At 41.0% G+C, this 18,897-nt stretch overlaps 1 long non-coding RNA gene across 1 annotated transcript in view; it reads left to right on the top strand.

Annotated features, from left to right (window-relative positions):
- The window catches only part of LOC107836159 (uncharacterized), a 7,032-nt gene extending 5,606 nt beyond the window's left edge, over nucleotides 1-1,426 (top strand). Inside the window, exon 3 of the long non-coding RNA XR_001662015.1 lies at nucleotides 352-1,426. This is a non-coding gene — a long non-coding RNA (uncharacterized LOC107836159). The remainder of the gene's footprint in view (nucleotides 1-351) is intronic.
- The last annotated feature ends 17,471 nt before the right edge of the window (nucleotides 1,427-18,897 follow it).

Raw genomic sequence — 18,897 nt, 5'->3', positions numbered from 1 at the left:
TATATATATATATATATACATATAAAAAATTTGGATTTAAAATGACGAAAGGCCCTAAAACTCTTCACTCTCTGAAAGGAGCTCAAAATAGGTAGAACTGACTAGAATGAAATCTTATTAAATACAATTTATACATATGATTTTGTGCAAGAAATGTAATAGACATGTTTTGCATAGCCCATAAACCTAGCCTAGACTATTCAAGGAAGCATATTTAAGCAACATGCTAGCAGCAGACAGCTGCAGTTCAAAGCTGCATGAACAGCTGGCTTTCATTGTCTGCACAGGAACTGACGGACATTTGAAACCAGCAACGGCTGCTATTAAATGTTTGTCTGTCTTTGTCCTCAGATGCCAAACTCATCTCATTCCCGTAATGTTTGGCAATTGCTGAGGCCTGCTTGGAGACCGCATTTCCTTAGATCCTCGCACCGTGCAGAAAATGCTCCCTATTTGCCTCCAGGAGAAGGCAGACATTCAATCCGACCTCCTCAATGTCAGAATGGCGACGGAGATATACTTGGTAACTTGTGTTTTTGCACCCCTCCTTCCACCCTTTCCCAGTGTGAGTGTGTATGCATGTATCTTTCAAGCCCTTCATTTCCCAGAAAAGAGCTGAGGATTTATGAGTGCATGGGCCGCCGCGAGCGACATCTCCAGAGAAGGATGAGTGTTTCCTGCAAACAGTTGGGAGGGGGTGTGTGTGTGTGAGTGTGTGTGGGTGGACAGCTTCCATAGAAACACTATCCAGCAACACTTGAGGAGCGTCATCAAGGGGAGGTGTGCTGTGTGTGAGCACGGAGGAGGCGTGCTTCTGAGAAAAAGCCCACGAGGCCGTGCAGATCTGTGATTGACAGTTGACTCTGCTGATTACTGCCCCTCAGGGACAAACTCCTGACAACAGCTGCTGCTTCAAACTCCCCCTGAACTCTCGCTAACATCAGCCGTCTCACATAACGTCTCTCCAAATATGTCCAAACTTGACTTGTCAGCTTAAGCGTGGCATCCGAATCCCCTTCTTTTACGTCTACCTCTGCCTCTGCAGAAATCCGACACAGGAGGACTTCGGCTGACCTGCTGAACCGACAAGTATCTGCAAAGTATCAGGAGCCAAGGTTGCCAGGTCTGACTGACAGTTTAAAGCCCAAACACAACATAAAACTCACCCAGCTCCAAAGAAAACAGCCCAAACCTCAACCTCTAATGAAACTCATGTTAACAGCATGAGTTTAGTCATAAGCTGACTTTCCATTCACCATATAATTTAGCAAGTTGAAATTACAAAATAAATTTGCTTAATGGAAGCATGGCAATAAGATGAAATGGGTTTTCGGCTGTATCCAAATTAGTGTATTTGCAATTTAAACAAATTTTTTGCATCACACGAGTGATGTGGTCATCAACAACCGGATGTTACTACTGGTGGAAACGACAAAGACGACAGGAAGTGGCAGGAGGATTATGGCGCAACATATTTTTAAATGACTTATTGTGTGAACAAACTTATTCCTGTGTTATTTTAACCTAAGTTTCTGATTTAATGGCCACACCGCAATTACGAAATTGTGTTTTTTCAATATTAGCAAAATATCAAAAAAGTTCTGCGCACATTTAAGCGCAAAATGCAGCTATATATAAAGACAGTTTTGGTTGTCCTTTATTTTATTCAATATTGTATTATATTCTCATTAGGATTGACTGAACACAATGAAACTTGAGATTTTTTGTGGAGCCTGGTAATTTTAAATCATGTTGTTGCCCTGGCATTTCTGTTTTATAACATTACTACATAGTGACACTTGAATAACCAATAACTAATCATTGATGATGTCACATTCGCCAGATTCTAGAGATTTCAAAATAAATGAACTAATAAGATAAGCAAGGTTTCTGATATGGGCAGTAGCCCAGGGTGGCTTTTCATGTGGGGCGGCAGGAGCTTTGTTATTTGCGTTTAGCAATATATATTGTATATTTTTTTAGATTATAATTCTTCTGAAACTAAACTAAAACGTGAGAAAGTAAAACTAATTACTAAAGGCAATGATCTTGTGATGTAGTTTGGACCGAGTTAAATAGCCATTAGCTGGAAGAGGTGTTGTTTTCTCAATGCTATGTTAATCACTTGACAAGTTATGTTACCTTGCTTTTATTACTCTATTGCGTTAGGCTACTTCTTGGAAACAATTTTATAGCCTATTAAATAGGGACGTTGATATGGAAATTTAATGATTGCTGATAATAATACTGGTGTTATATCCAATATTTGCCAATATCATATAGATTGCATATAGTTCCTTGCACTTTCAGCAGTGTAAAAACGACCACAGCTTCTTTATTCTCTGCTTCAGATAAACCTCTGCTGCATCACACTTCCACGTTTGTTAAATGAGATATTAAAATAAATTTTCAGTGTGTCTGCGCTGATGAAATGAAATTTAAATGATGTGTTATGGTCGGTTGAAAAGCAGGAAGGGGGCACTGGATGCAATTTGCCCAGGGCACCAAACAAGCTAGGACTGCCCTTGATAATAAGTGTAATAACATAGCATTTTATTAAAAGATTTCTGCCAAACAATGGCATCTATTTTGGACAAATTTTCCAAAAACCCGCCAAATGTTGTGAAAAGCGGCCGACATTTTAACAACCGTTTAATCTGGCAGTAGTGTCCCGAACATTTTCACCCCTTGTCTCCCCTCTTTATCCTCCGCCGCCGCTGCCATTGGGTGGTGCGGACGTGAGGAGGAACAGTGACTTCATGGTGGGGTTGTGTAAGAGCGCGGGGCGAGGCCTGAAAACCGAGCCGTGTGAGACAAACGAAAGTGCTGATGAGCCAAAAAGAGAGCTAGTGTTGCTGGAAGCCTGCAGATATTCCCCCCTTCAACCCAACTCAGCTCAACTCAGCACCCCCTGGGTAGAAGTCAGATGTCAGAGAGGACAGACGAGGCTCGGACTCATTCGAAGCCACGTGGACAGCATGTAGAAGGCCCCGCTTTGGGCTGGCGGGGGGGATCAGGGCATCAGGTTTAAAGGGTGGGGATGGAGGGGATCTATTCCAACGGAGAGAGAAAGGTCGCAGTGTAAGCTGATAAAGGCAGGAGGCAGGGCTTGGGGCCGCTTCCAGGCCAGCCAGTCAGCTGACGCTTGCAGCTGTGTTTGGAACATCAATATGAGCCTTGTTCAGCCTCTTTCCACCCCCCGCCATCACCGCCTCCCTCGCTTGCTCGCTCCTCACTCGGCATCCCCCCTCCTCTTCCCAACACGCCGTTTCCTTTCCTTTTTTTTTCTTTTCCAGCTCTGATTTATGAAAGTAGGGCATGTGCCCATAACTGCTGCATCAAGGCACATGGCTTAGCCTCCAGAGGCACTAAGGCTCTGTTTACATCAGCCCAGACAACTGCACCACATTGCACAATCGCCACAGGCAGCCTGTTATATAAAGTGTGGAGCCACGTTGGCTCTGTTGTTTTTGTTCCTCGTCTCTGGCCTCCTTCTCTACCTATAAGTCCCAAGCTGCACAAATCCAGATGTTCTCAAAAAGGATTTTATGTGATACACCAACTAGTGGCGAGCATTTATCGTATCATTTATCAGTTATCGTGATAATTTTCTTATGAGAAGACTTTTGATTTATTGTCGTCACAATAAATTCTAATTAATTAACCCCATATTGTTGTATTGTTGAGATTGTTATTTTTATTACTTTTCTCCACTGTTCAATAAACGTATTTCAATAAATATCAATAAATATAATTAAATGCAGTTACCGTATGAATTTTAGTGATACAAGTCAAACATTTTATGTGAATAGTGTCCTAAAGAAGCATATTCCAAATGTTTTTCAAGAGTTTTTGTGAGATTATAATTTCTGTGTAATGCAGTCATAGCCATCAAGTTACCTGAAAAAGATGTAATAGTACCACAAAATATTATGATAAAACTTTAAGCAATGCATAACTGGAACCTGAAAGGGAATTTTTTCCAATAAATATCTAAAAAATGGGTGCACTGCGTTTGCATTCAACACAAATTTTGCTCTATTTTTGGCATTAAGTTTTCTACAAGCCAAGTTGGGAGAAAAAATGTATTCAGATGTGGTAAATTTTTTAAGTTTCAACCTATGTGTTCAAAGTTATCACAGTGGTGTCACATGGTGGTGGCAGTGTCATGATCTGAGGATGCATTTCTTCACTAGAGACTCGAAAGTTCATCAAAGTTAATGGGAAGATAGATGGAGTGAAATACAGAGCAATACTGTAAGAAAAAAACAAAGTATTTTAAAAATAATTAAAAGTTTACATGTGATTTTATTCACTCTTATTAAGGACTTAGGTTTATTGTTGACAAGTAGCAAAGCAGGAGCGTATCCTAACAAAGACAAAAAGGCAAACCCTGAATTTTACTGTACTGAGTGCTAGAGAAGTGTGTGTTTGCTCAGAGATGACAATTAGTCCCAAATGAAGCACTGAGGAGATTCAAGTTTGGTTTCCATGGCGACGAGTCAGCCTGCTCAGTCGAGGACAGACAAAAAAAAAAAAAGTGTTTTCCAAACGAGCAGGCCTGAGACAAAAACAGATATGTCCAAAATAACGTAAGTGGAGATGGGACGATGAGGATAAAATCTGAGGCTGGTGGTTGATTTATAATCTGGCCGAGTGGATTGATGCTTGAACCACTTTGTTTTCCATCGTGTATCATAAAAACAAGGCCTTAATGAGCATAGCCTGTCTCTGGAAAGATATTAATGGAAGTTAGAAAAACATGACCAGCTGCTGGCATCACAAACCATTAAACATTCAAATCACCGCCTCGGTTTCTGTAAGGCTTCACAGTATTCATGTCTGTGAGACACTGACTCATCAGTCATGGAGTTTCACTTCAGAAATGTGGAATAAAAGGATGAACCAATGTCTCCGCCTTCAAGAAATAGTCCAGAATTTTTTAAAATGAGGTAATGTTGAGAGATTATATGCATTTAATATCCTACCTGTAGTAGTTAACTATTTTGGTCTGTTATTTTGTCTAAATTCAGATTAATTGAACCAGATCTGACTTCTAAGGTTAAAACAACTCTAACAAACGTTGTGGTTCATTCAAATACTATTTAAAGCTGAATTAAATTAAAAATTGGGCAGTTTCATACAAAAAAAAAGATTAACTACTCGGGAAATAGAGGTTGGAGGTGTACACGCCACTAAATGTCTTCCTATGTGAAACACAGACTGGGATAACTATTCTGTTTAAATGTACAGTAGCGTAAAAATCAATAAAATAGCATCACTTAAACTGTTTTTTTTTTTTGTTTTTTTTTTGCATTTTAAAATCAGACCAGCATAAACTAGTTTGTCCTAGGGGGTAACGTTAACAGCTAACGCAAGTTGGGTCATGACCAAACAGACTTCTGCTGTAGGTGAATGTTAACTTGTTTTCCACGTTGTAACTGGATGGACAGAACTGCTGGTGTTTATTTACACAGGAAATGAAGGTGCAGTGTCTCTGACCGCCATTTCCTGTGTAAAATTTATTGGCTGCAAATGTGACAATGGTCAATGTCTGTGATTGTCACGGTCTGCTTTGGTTTTGATCCCACTCGGACAAGCTGTTAGCGTTAGCCTCCACAACCTGCTAATCTGGATTGATTTGGTTGAAAAAAATGTTTATTGCAGCAGTTTAAATAAATAGTATTTTTTACTTTCTATGAGGCAGGCATTCTGACAAGAAATTGTTTTATTCTCAGTTCATGTTGTACAGCACCTCCTACCTCCATTTCCTGTGTACGTGGCCATTGGCTAACCCCAGTAAAAAAAATAAAAAAAATAAAAATAGCATTTGCAGAAACTGCTTAGACATTTTTCAGATTTTATTTGTTAGAATATTCCACTTTGCAACAACTGATCTGAATTTGGGCTAGAGCTGCCAAGACAGTTATGTAGTGTGGGCAAGAAATCAACTAACCTCACTAACTAACAGAACCTCGCTTCAAAAATCCCAAACTATCCCCTTCAGAGGCCAAAGAACTGTGTGATCGTGAAACTAGCTTTGGACTTTTTGTTTTTCTGCCTTTCCCAAACTCCAAAGCTGCTTTGTATCAGTATTCCCTGGCAGTAAAAGACGCAAACAGTCTCTTTAAAAAAAAAAAAAAAAAACTCAATCTAAGTAAGAGTTGTTTTTCACAACCCTCAGAGATGTTTCGCCTCTTATGCTTCCAGTCTTTGTTGCTAGCTGCCTCCTTTGTAGACCTCCCTCATCCCCTCCACCCACTCTCTCCCTCGCTATCATAACTCAGCTGTTACTTGGCAACTGGTCCCAGCTGGACCCAGCATCAGCCGCGTTGCTACGGCAACAGAACGCACACATGCAGACACGGTAAACGTGTTTTTTTTGTTGTTGTTGTTTTGTTTTGTCCCCCCCCACACACACACACACACTTCCACCACCTTCCTTTTTTCAAAGCACAGCGGCTCAACATGCAAAATAAAAAACCTACATGTGTATTCAGCTCAGAGCAGAGGCATCCATCAAAGTGCGAGCGCTCAGATTAATCAAAGCAGGAATGATTACCAGCATGATCTCATGCACCTGCAACATCTTGACATCTGTGTTTCAGGGTGAAATCAGAAAGAATGATGTCATGTGTTGCTGATCCTACGGAGGTATTGCGCTACACGCGGAGGAGAGCCATCTGGCTGCATTAATCCACCCCGTAATCATTTCTTGTTTTTGCATTTAAAAGAAGAAGAAGAAAAAAAAAATCACTCTGCTTTCGATCATCGCTGTACATTTATTGCCAAGTTCGACACATCGCGCCGACTGCGTGTCTCTAGGAAGTAAAGCCCTCCTCGCCACGGTCTGGTTAACACTGCCTCCGTCGTCATGGCAACCCGATCCATCATCTTCAGGGGATCAATTGATTCATTATTGAGTGAGGCGCAGCCCCCTGCTCTGCTTCCCGTTCACGTCTACTCACTCTGCCTCCTAGCATCTATTATTGACATCTACGCCTGCCCACTCACTGGGCCGAAGAATAGAGAGATGTCAAGATTCCCCCTCCTAGAAATATGATTCAGGATTTTTATTTTTATTACTTTTTATCCCAAACAAAAAGACCTGCTTTATGAACATTTTTTAAGAGATGGACTCTTGGTTCTGCAGGGGTCCAACTCAGTTTTGTGCAGGAATGGAATTTGATTTAGATGTTCTGGTGATCAGTGGAGGAATGAGAAGATCAAAATGGAGACAAAAAATTTTTGATTTATCCATCCATCCATCCATCCATCCATCCATCCATCCATCCATCCATCCATCCATCCATCCATCCAAAACTCAGACACCGCAGAAGTTTGAATCTGGAAAAGTATTACATTTTGACTCTGTTACATTTCTGGTCTATGGTAATAACTATGATTAAAATGACTTTGGAGAGACAGACGCAGATGGCTGAAAACCAGTAGAAGAAGTGTACAAAGACAACACACCTGGGTGTGAAGATAAGATAAATCATCGTCAGATGAAGCCTTAAAACAGGACGGGGAAATACAACGTGACGCGCATATCATGTTGAGAACACAGTCCTCTGGAGCGGGGCATTCGTAGCTGCAGGGGAAGACACAGTCTGATTGTAGTCTGTCCTCCGTTGTCTGGCAGCGCACCTCGGCAGAGCCTGGAGGCACCGAGCTGGGCGGGGAGCTCCAGCTTTTGCTGGAGGAGCAGAGGAAGACAAATAGATGTTGTAGGAAAATGTGTGCTAAATGGATGATGTCAGCTGCGGCACTTTGACATTTTAATGTCATCTCTGAGGGAATTACATCATTAGTTCTCTTTCCTGGCCCCGTTCAATGCTGGGAAAACCTCCTAATGGATGTCAACAAGCCATCTCTCTGGAAGAAAGAGGCAGAGGGGGAGGTGGTGTGGTGATGGCGGCGGCGGAGGAGGGAGGGAGTCTCTCGCAAAGCTTCTCGCCGAGCTGTGTAACAGATAGGTCCCACGCTGAGCGTCATCTGGACTAAAAGCCTTTGCTGCATTTCCAGGCACCAGATTAACTCAATCTGAGCTGCTGCACTCATCTGCAGCTCTGCTTTCCCCCGGTTCTTTCCTTGTGACCTGAGATGGCTCAGTGCGTAACTGTGGAGTTATTTCATGCATTTATAATTATAGGAGTTGGCAGTCCAAAAAAACAAAAACAAAAAAAACAACAAAACCACAGCGCTCCTTTAAATTTGAAAAGCTGTCAGTGTTGCCTCTGCAGCCGCAGTGATATGAAGTTACATCAAGTGATTAATGTATTATTCAGCAGCAGCCCACATAAAAAATAAAAATCAGCCTGCAAGGCTAACCGGCAGTCAACATCATATTTCCAGATGGGCTTCAGTCGAACCGTGAGAGTCGAATTTCTCGTAGGATGCATCATCCACTTGTGGACTTGAATCAAAGCTCAACTCGCAGTTATTATCTCACTGACTATGAGTCTCTAATCTTCCTTTTCCAGCTCATTGAGAAAAGCAGATCGGATGTGACAAATCCAAGGCCCCCAGTGACAAATGAGGCGGGAATGCACAGTGATGAGAAGGACTCGTTTTATGAGGAGGCTCCTCCATGGGCCGCAACGTGTGGATTTGTTTAATTTTTTATTGTTTTGTTTTAATTCCCAGAAAGCGCTCAGCTTTGCTGGTAATAACTACACGCCCCCCTTGAACTATTTCACACATCTCAAACTTCAGTTTCATTAGGATTTTATGAGCTAGACAAACACAAAATACTGCATAACTGTGAAGCTGCAGGGGGGAAAAAATACATTATTTTCAAATATATCAAAATAAAAATTTTAAAAAGTCTTCTGTGAAGGTCTATTCAGCCAAATCAAAAAATGTGCATGCTTTAAACTTCTTCACAGCTTTCTCTATGAACCGTCTGTTCTTCACTGATGTTCTCTAACAAACCTTATCAGTCTTCACAGAACAGAAAATTAGACCTATTTACTGATTAGATGAGTTTTATTAGCATGTCAGAGTGGATAATATGTCAGAACTTTGAGGTTCTAATGTGAAATAAGGCGGCCATTTATTTTTGCTCCAGTGAGAAGACATTGAAATCAAACCTTGTTCTGCCATCGTTCTCTGCACAGATAAAAATGGTTACATAAACAGCAAAAAAAAAAAAAGAAAAAGTAAAATACTTCTCCGAGCAAAACTTGTCACAAAAATAGAGGGCATGAATGAATAACGTGAAAACGAGTGGGGCAGATAGGCTGCCCCCTCATGTGCTCGCCTCACAATCAAATTTAGCTTTGCGTGGGGAATTGATGAGACACAGAGCTCAAAGCCAGCGTCTTCAAAGAGCGCGGTTACACAAGATGCAAGGCGTCATACCCACTTTGTAGTTCTCGGGTGAACGAGTGGGCGTTTCAGCAGCCGCGCTCCACGAGGTGAAACAGTTGAAGCTCTGTGGGCCCCCCAAAAAAACGATACCATACAACTGTTACATCAAGGCTGAAGGGTGTACAAAGGGAAACGTGAGTGATTTTTTTTTCTTTCTTTTTTGCACCTACCACTGTTTAGACGGTGTGCTGTCGTTTTTCTTGCTTCTCTATGTTTATTGGTGCTGTAAAATATAACTGAGGTAAGAGAAATGAAAGGACAAACGTGTGTAAGAGCTTATAAGTGAACATTTCCAAAGCTCAGTATTTTAACTATGGGTGCTATATAAAGGAGTTACTCATTTAATGTATACATTTGAGCTAACAGAGGGAATAAACTTCATATAACCAATTTGAGATGATCACTAGTGACAACAGATGAAGCTAAATACCACATGGAGGATGTGGCCAGTGGCAAACAGGACCTTAACGGCCCTATTAGTGACTTTAATGACCCTGTTAGAGTGATTGTTCTGACTGCAACCTAAAAGCTTGATGCTTACGTTCAGAACTGAATATGCCTTTTGGATTAGAAGTGAATCATCTTCAAGAACCCTGGTTGTCTTCTATTTAGTTCCTACGAATTGTTTAATCCTTGGATGATGGAGAATCTACACCAACAATTTGTGACGACTCAGATCTCAACTAGATATCTTACATGGTAGAGATATTTAATTCAGAAAAATAAAAGCTGGTCGAGCAGAAAAAAAAACACCAGAAATAAGAAAATAGAAACAATATGGCTGCTTTTCTTGTGAAGATTTGGTTTTATGGTGTGACTTTTTTATTGCTTTTCCAAAAATATACGACATTAGTGGAGTATTTTTTCTGGGGATACATCGGAAAGCGCATCCAAACAGTCCTGAATGGTTCACACATGCAGACAGTAACTTCTGCTGTGAACTTGGGCTTGGAAGTTTGGGTCAAATTAGGTCGGGGAATGAGAGCGACACACAAATCTGGTTCAAAGAATGTTGATCCTCGTAAAAACAAGGACTGTGAAGTGAATCGTTGCCACCGTCACACACAAGTCAACTGGAAAAACATCTACAAACACAAATGGACTTGTCTGTGCAACTTTAGCAAATGATGTGTAAAAACAAACATTGCTGGTGCATGCAGTGCGAGCAAGAGTTCAGCTAACATCTGTTGGAAACAGGCTACTGTGGATAGCATTGCAAAAGAAATGGCATAAAAAACATGGAGAATTTCACTTTTTTCTAAGTTTAAGCAAAACTTAGGGCTGAACAAAACCAAGATGGTACATCGTTTCTGCTATATGCTAACTAGTCTCACTAACAATAACCAGTTTTCCATTAAGGTGTAAAGGAAAAAAAATAATATAAAAGATAAATATTTAATGTGTTTGCATCCATGAAACTAATTTGTTGTGTGCAACCTTTGCTACATAGTTTTGTCAGCTGGTTGTTGCGTAAATTAGCTTAAAGAAAACAGAAGCAAAATATTTTCTAGCTAAAAAGCATGCATCAAAAGAATAAACAAACCATATTTTTTATGATAAATTAATAATAAAAAAATATATTTGGGGACCTATTAAAATGTCTTATACTGACATACCAAGAAAATAAGAGTTTTTCATTCAGCTTATTTAAATGTGGTACCTATTCCTTTTGTCACACAGTGCACACCTTTTCATCTAGATAAATTATTATCAGAGCAACATTTTTCAGTTTTTAATGTTTAAGTCTTGAAATAATGTTGTATTTTTATGTTTTTGCAGAATGGACTATGCCAATGGAGTTAGTTGATCTTTGGTTGTCTATGCAGAAGGCGGGGGTCACCCATGGCGCCATTCATGCAAAAAAATCAACCCTGTTTGCAGTCCAAATATTTACCCACTGACCTAAGCATGTTATGCAACACTCAGTCACATTGCCCGCTTTTAGTGCTAATATTGAACGGGCAAAGAGCTTCTCCTGCCTTTGGAGGAGTCGATACTGTTTCCATTGAGCACTTCACTGTGCAAAATCTGGATTGAAAGAAACTATTTTCCAAAATGAAGGTGAAAATCAGCTCAGTGTGAACCTTTTAAATAGAATCTTGTTGCTGCTGCTGCTTCATTATTATTAAAAGTGACTTATTATGCTTTCTTGAACAGGTTAGGTCATACTGGGTTATACAAAACAACCTCACCACATTTTCTTGCACAAAATGATTCTTACATAATGAGATTTTACTCCGCTCTGTTCTGCCTCTTTTGAGCTCCTTTCAGAATGAGCTGTTCTGTCGCTTTAAATCGAAATACGCTACTGCTGCTGGCCACGCCCCCAACTCAATGTTTACATTTGCACATGAAAAAGACTGCAAACATATGTGCAGCTATATAACCGTACATCTTTGAAAAGTAGAAGCAGAGCCTCCGACACAACAAATAAGAATGCAGAAAGTGGTTTCTGAATGGTAAGACAACAACAAAACACTTGTCTTTTACAGCAGCCATTGTAAATACAGCAGTAAAACCAGTTGACCAAATGTACTGGAACTTTGCTGGGGTTGCTGGGTAACAACCCAGGCTTTGCTGCGGTTGCTAGGTAACGGGCAGTGCCTGCTTATTTATGACACATTCAAAGGTTTTTGAAAGGGCTCATTTTCCAGACAGTAAAAAAAACAAACATTAACTTATTACCAAAAAAGAAAAGGGAATGGCAGTGTGTTCTTCTAAGCGCTTAGGATGTTTTTAGAAGCAGAAGAGACCCAAATGGAAGAACAAAGACATGCAAAATGTGAATTTTGCATAACACGTCCCCTTTAAGGAATAAGTTAGTAAGAGCAGCCTGCAACAGCCAACCATATCGGTCTTGCTAAAACGGAGCGAGCAGAGCGGAAGCAGAGGATTGCCACATTCTTGTGGAGGCCCCACATTCCCCTGAGCATCAAAACAGCATTATAACTCGTACAGTTCCTCCTCCACCACCACCAACAACACCCCCCCGGCGCCTCCTGCCCCCAGCTTCCTGTGCAACAGCATGGCCGCTCAGCCCCTCCCTTCCCGCGCTCTCATCTCGGTCAAGCTCCATCTCCCTCTACCCCGCCGCTCCAAATACATTATTTACACCCCCACTCCTCCCTTCTGCACAGCTCCAAAGAATCAGGGCAGAGGGAAATAACACCACTGTATAACACTCTCCCCACCACCCTCGACACACACACACATACACACACGTTGCACACTAAAGCTGACACCCCTCCACCCCCACCTGCTCGCTCTTTTCTCACTCTGCAGCATGAAAATACAGAGCAAGGCTGAGCTGCGACAACGGGAAACTCTGTGAGGCCCCGTCCCTCCCCACTAATCCCTTCTGACGTGCCTCCCGAGGGCAGGGATTTGCTACAAGTCAATGCAGGAGACCTACAGTATGCAAAACAAGCCTGTCTGACTCTCTCATGATGTTCAAAGCCTCTGCACTGCTGGTGAGACAGGAAGGCAGATCAGAGACAGAGAGGGGGAAAATAACTGCACACAGTCTGCTCATGTTAACCCTTTCCTCACCCTCTGCTTCGGTGCAGCGAGCGACTTCGCTCCAGTGTTGCCAGATTGGGCTGGTTTCCGCCCATTTGGGCTTTTTTTGATCCTAGATCGACGATTGTTAAGATTTGCGGTTGCTTTTCGTGGGATTACTGGTAGAAATTAGCATTTAGATAAATCCGGCATATTTACGACATTGTTGTACGTTCATTAATACCCACTGTCCCATTTAAATAAAATCAAATAAATTCAATAAGCAACATTTGGCGTGTCTTTAAAAAGTGTTGAGAGATTTCTTTTTCAAAATAGATGGCAGAACTATTTATAAAATCTTATTAGTTCGTTTATTTTGAAATGTCTAGAATCTGTCTAACGTGACATCATTAACGATTAGTCATTGGTGTCACTGTTGTAAAACAGAAATCCCATGACAACTTCATGTTTTAAAAGGACACAGCGCCACAAAACACTCAACTCTTGTGTTTCAAGTCCTTTCTAGACACCTGGTTCTATCCAAATGTTTGTGCTGCAAAGATTTTTGTTGGTGTCAATATCATTTTAAAGATATTTAAGTGTTTCCCAATGTCACAAAAGGTCAAACAGTCAGTCCACATTTACAAAATCAAACAAAATGTGGTGTCAATCAACTGTGCTATGTTTGTGCAGCAAAAATTAGTTTTGTTTGTGTCGTTATAATATTTAAAAGAAAAAAAGAAAAAAAATCCAGAGGTTAACCAGAGATCATTTCCCAAAATATGAAGAAAATCAAACAAAATCGATATAACTTGTTTTATGTTTGCGCAACTAAATTATTTGTTAATTGACAACAAATTTGATTTTGAAGATGTGGACTGGCTATTTGACCTTCAATGACCTCTGGAAATATCTATTAATATCTCTAGAATGATAGCAGCAAAAAAAATAAAAATGCTTCACACACACTTGACATTAATTTAGTTAAATTTGAATAAGCTGGGGAGTCTATCCCCATTCAGGTCCTGGTCAGAATTTAGTAAAGCACAAACGAAAACATGAAGTCCATAAATGCAGTCAATAACCTCTAAGGCATACAAGACTATATATAAACGTCTACGTCTGGTGCTATTACCGTCAGCGTTTCATTAGTGGTTGAGATTATTTTGGAGTTGGGCGGGTTCCACATTGTGTTTGGGCTGGAAACTCTCAGTCAGATCTGGCAACCCTGGTTCCCCCCATCTAGTTTCACCTCTTGCCTACATCGTGCATGCACATAATGCTGACGACACATGACACGATCTCTCTGTCACTGCAGCCCCGCTCTCTTCTACTCTTCTCGTTTCTCTTCAGCTGTTACAACGAGGCACGTTATCAAAGCAAAAAGCACAAAAACCACAGAGCGTAAACAGGAATTCACAGGTCATGTGATGCGTTTGCTTCTCTTCTTTTGGTGCTATTAAGCAATTTGGCAATGAGAAGATCCATGTTTGGAGGCCCCGTGGGTGGGCGGATGACGGGTGACATTAGAGAGAAGAAGTCACACGTTATGGTTTGGGTTTTTTGTCCAAGCTCTCCGGCTCACACTGAAAAAGAATGTAAACAAGTGAGTTCAGAGGGGGGAACCAGCTTGGAGAGCAGAGGAAGGGCAGGAGAAGAAGCAAAATTACAGTGGAGAAGATTGGAGGGGGGATGTAGCAGCAGAGGAATGGAAAAAACAGATGACAGAAAGACATTACCCCACAGAGGAAGAGAAATCCACCAGGATTTGTAGCCTGCTTTACGTTCACGTGATTGGCTAAACGGTTGACTCCACCCTCCCCATCAGCACGCTTTTTTTTCTTTTCTTTTTTTTTTCCACCCAAGCTCAGACCCTTTGAGATGGAAAATGGGTCATCTGTGTGAAAGTTAATACTCTTAGCACGTACAGCGCCGCTTTATTTTTAGGACGTGCCTTGGACATTTTTTCTTCCTACTTTCCGCCCCCCCTTAGTGGTGAATGGCAGTGAAAAACTCGCGGTTAAATAAAGCGTGTTGCTACCGTGAGGGGCTTCGAGGTAGCCTTGACGTGGCTGGTGTTTCTCCAGAGCCTCCTGCCCTCGCCATGACAACGTAAAGTGCAGGCTGCAGACACCGGCAGCACGGCCACGACATGCGCCGCAGGACACCGAGAGCGGAGCAAAATATCACATTTAGATCTGGGCGATATGACTTGACAGGCTGGTATTTAGGAGCACAACTGCCTGCGAATAGTTGGAACCTCCTCTAAAAACATTAGCTGTGTTTCTATTAACTACAAAATTACGCAAATTGGAATTATGAAAATAAATTTGCTTAATGGAAGTACGGCAATTTCGAAAAGACATTGTGAAAGGATGAGGTGTTTCTATAGCTGTATCCAATTTAGTATATTTTGCCGAAGAAGACAAGAGGATGGTGGTGCTTACCTTATTCGCGTGACTTTAACAACACCGCAATTGCGAAGTTTTGCACATATCTGTAATAGAAACGCAGCTACTGATGACTTCCCATTTTAATAACTTTAACATTAATTATTCCGCACAGTAGAAACCCTCTCGGTACAAGCGCAGAAACTAACATCCACAGTTTTCCTACTTTTCGCTCTTACAGCTTACAGCCAATCAGCGCCAAGGACAATGAATGGCGCCGCTGTATTGGCTGCTTTGCAAACCCCAACCAATAGCGTTTCAACTAACATTGCGCCAACATCACAAGTTGCATTTTCTTTTGAATATTTTAAATGTTCTCTACAAGGAAATTTGCAAACAGGCGAATTATCCAAAAATAATTTTCAGACATGTTCCACAATCATTGAGTCAGTGAATCTGTGAATACCGCAGCGTCAATAGTTGGGTTCAATTTTCAATTGCTCTTTGTACATAATGCCATTCCTTTTTGACGACTTGTTTTTTAGAGCGCTAATATTAGCTGGTTCTTTAGTAGTGCTACATGCTGGCTAGCCTTTTAAACACCGCTATCTTAGTAACAGTGATAGGTGGCACTGCTTTAGTTTCCAGTTTCACACCAAACAGTCAGTTTTCCTTCAGTCAACTGACTGATAGTGCTGAATTATCAACAAGTCTTATCAAAAGAGTGAGGGAGCTAGCTAGTGTCTGCTAACTCCTTGATGTTAAAAGATTCCCATCAAAAGCGAGACGTGTTATTATTCAACAGAAGTAAGGACATCTGTTGCTTTTATGACTGTATTAAATTTTTGCATAAATACTTTGATAGTGTTCAGTCATTACTCAAGATGACCCAATCTGCTGTATACTGATTTGATATTTTTTAGTTGAAGTAAAGTTTCTGATTTGAATTTTGCCAAATAAAACTGATGTGATGAATATGGGAAAGAAAACATTATTCACTATGTCTTAATCCAAGGCAGATTACTGACCTCTTTTCCCTTTAAAAATGTTGGCTATATCGAGTCTACGTTCTCTGAGTGTTTGGAGGTTTGGAGATCTGGAGTACTTTGGTTGATTAAGTAATTGTAATATATTCACAAAGTAATGCAGCCTATAAAAATCATAATTTCACTGCAAATGAAATAGTCTTTGCCACATCGTCCTTCACTACTCCCAGTATAAAACTACTTTGAGGCAACACTCTGAGGATGTCAAATGTGGAGCAGCAGAGCCTACGTGAAGCTGCCATAGAAACTGCACACAACCGAGTTATTTCTGGCTGCCTTGAACTCCCAAACACAGCTGCTCCTACATAACCAGACATCTCCACCGCTTCGTTCAGATGACACTCGCTGTACAGAGGCTGCAATCAAGCGCCTGACATTTAAACTCACACTATGAAACGGCACCATGCAAAAAGGTCATGAGCTGTTGTGGATAATTTGTTGACAAGATCTCAAATTATTACAGTAATTATGACGTTCCCAAGTCTGGATTGCCTCTGGCTGCTTTTCTAAGCCCTCCACCCGTTTTAGGGTGTAGTGTATTTAAAAAACGGGCTATTTCCGGTTGCTTTATTAAACTAACAGGTTGGAGTCTGTCGCCATGTGAAAGTTGGGGGAATAAAAATGTGTATCAACTGGTGAAAACAGTTTCTGCTGCAGGCAAAGCCATTGTTGTTGCTGTCAACTGGAGCTGCTGCGCTCCCAGGTTAGACCCCAGCCTGGAGCAACAGCGCCCCCTACTGCCCGTCTAGAGGTAGTTGGTTCATTTTAAAGCCTGCTACAAAGCGCTGACTCATTATCACCATGCAGACAATACAGTAAAATTCAAAGTATTTCCCGCACGGACGTGGCCACAAACCTCTGTGATTTAAATTAGATTTTTTTTCACGAAAGATCCCGCTGTGCAACACAAAAACAGAAGATTTTTGCTGTGTCATCCTAATCAACAACAATGTCTGCTTTTTTTGTGAAGATTTTTACTGCTTTTTTTTTTTTTCCTCAGTTTGCAAACCCCCAGAGCACCCAGCAGTGATCTGGTATCCTTCAGTGACCCTTCAGCCAGTCTGCAGGGGAGGAACCACAGAGCCAGTGGCTGGCTGTTTATTTATGGGAGAAGCAGAGCTGTGGTAAACTGGGAGGGTAGCACAGCCAGAAGCAGACCACAGTTTCAGATTTACCTTCTGCATCTTTCTCCAAAACGAAAGATTAACTCGTTTTTCCCGCACAGAGACTTGAAGCCAAAAAGGCTTCTCCAGCTCCACCAAATGACTCTAACAGCAGCTCATGAGTTCATGGAAAATGCATGGAACAGTGACCACCATTTAGTCTTCACTTGACATTTCTGAGCCGTCGTTCCACTTTTCATTCCTCGTTGTAGAAAAACTATTTTTTCCCCCCCTCCGTCTTTGCTCTCGTTTCCTGGCAACCTCGTGGCCCAGTTTCCTCTGGCCAGCGCTCTCGGAATAACAGCTGCAGACTGGGATAAAAATAATTACGCCTCTATTTGTCTTCCAAACCGGACCAGACCCACTCCCTTCTCCTAAACTTGGTTGCTCCACTTTTGCTCTCATGCACACACAATACAGCCATTCATACCGAAGACACGCTGTGGGTCAGGGGACTCACAGGAGCTGAGGTTTCCGCATGCTGGCCGGACACAGAAATAGAAAACTCATGACAGCAGTCGTACATTATTCTGGTGCTGCCTGGATGTTATGAATGGCAACAAAAAGGCACCACCGGGTTTGATTTATGCTCCCCTGCGCGCATGTTTTCAAGCCACATTTGGTATTTTATCATTTTGAGAATCGAAAAATATTTGATTCTTGCACATCAATATAGCAAAGCACAGCAGGGCTTTTCCTGTGCACGACTGCTGCCATCTGCTGGTTCAAAGTGGATCCTATTCCCTTGTTGAATCCTTTCAAATCACTTTCCAGCTTTAATGTGACGTAGATCCTGTGTAGTTCTACTGGAAAACAGCCAAATCTGTCCCGATATAAACCTGGTTAAAGTCTACACTGCAAAAACACAAAATCTTATACATTTTACCAGGTGTTTTTGTCTGCAAATATCTTAGTACAAAATTTATTTTCAAGTAACTTTTCAGTAATTTATAGGAGCTTGTTTTAAGTAAATAATTCCTTAATATTAAAAAAAATACTAGTTTCACTTGTCTTGTTATAAGTGAAATAATGTAATTTTTAATGTCTATATGAATTGAGAACCAGAAGACAATAAAAACAAATTCATCATTTTTCCAGCCTTATGAAGTCTGACTGAACACAAACCCAGTTTGTCTTGCCTTTTTACCAATTTCTCAAAAACTTTCCAACCTGGATGATCCTTTCAACTTTCTGCAAACCTTGACTTAATAGGATGTAAATGAGTCAATATTTGACATATCCTAATCAGATTCAGATTATTTGATGGGTAAGTGTGAAGTGAAGAAAACCGAATTCTTTTAAACAAGTTATAGTCGAGGTAGTAGTTCCACCATCTGGTTATTGCATCTTTTTGTTTATGCAGACCAGCTTCTGTTTTCAGTAGAATATCACCAGATTAGGTGGAAAAAAGTAATAGAAAGCCAC

Source organism: Poecilia formosa, unplaced genomic scaffold, assembly GCF_000485575.1.
Source record: "Poecilia formosa unplaced genomic scaffold, Poecilia_formosa-5.1.2 Scaffold42, whole genome shotgun sequence".
Classification (NCBI taxonomy): Eukaryota; Metazoa; Chordata; class Actinopteri; order Cyprinodontiformes; family Poeciliidae; genus Poecilia; species Poecilia formosa.
This window is presented reverse-complemented; position numbering and strand designations above follow the sequence as displayed.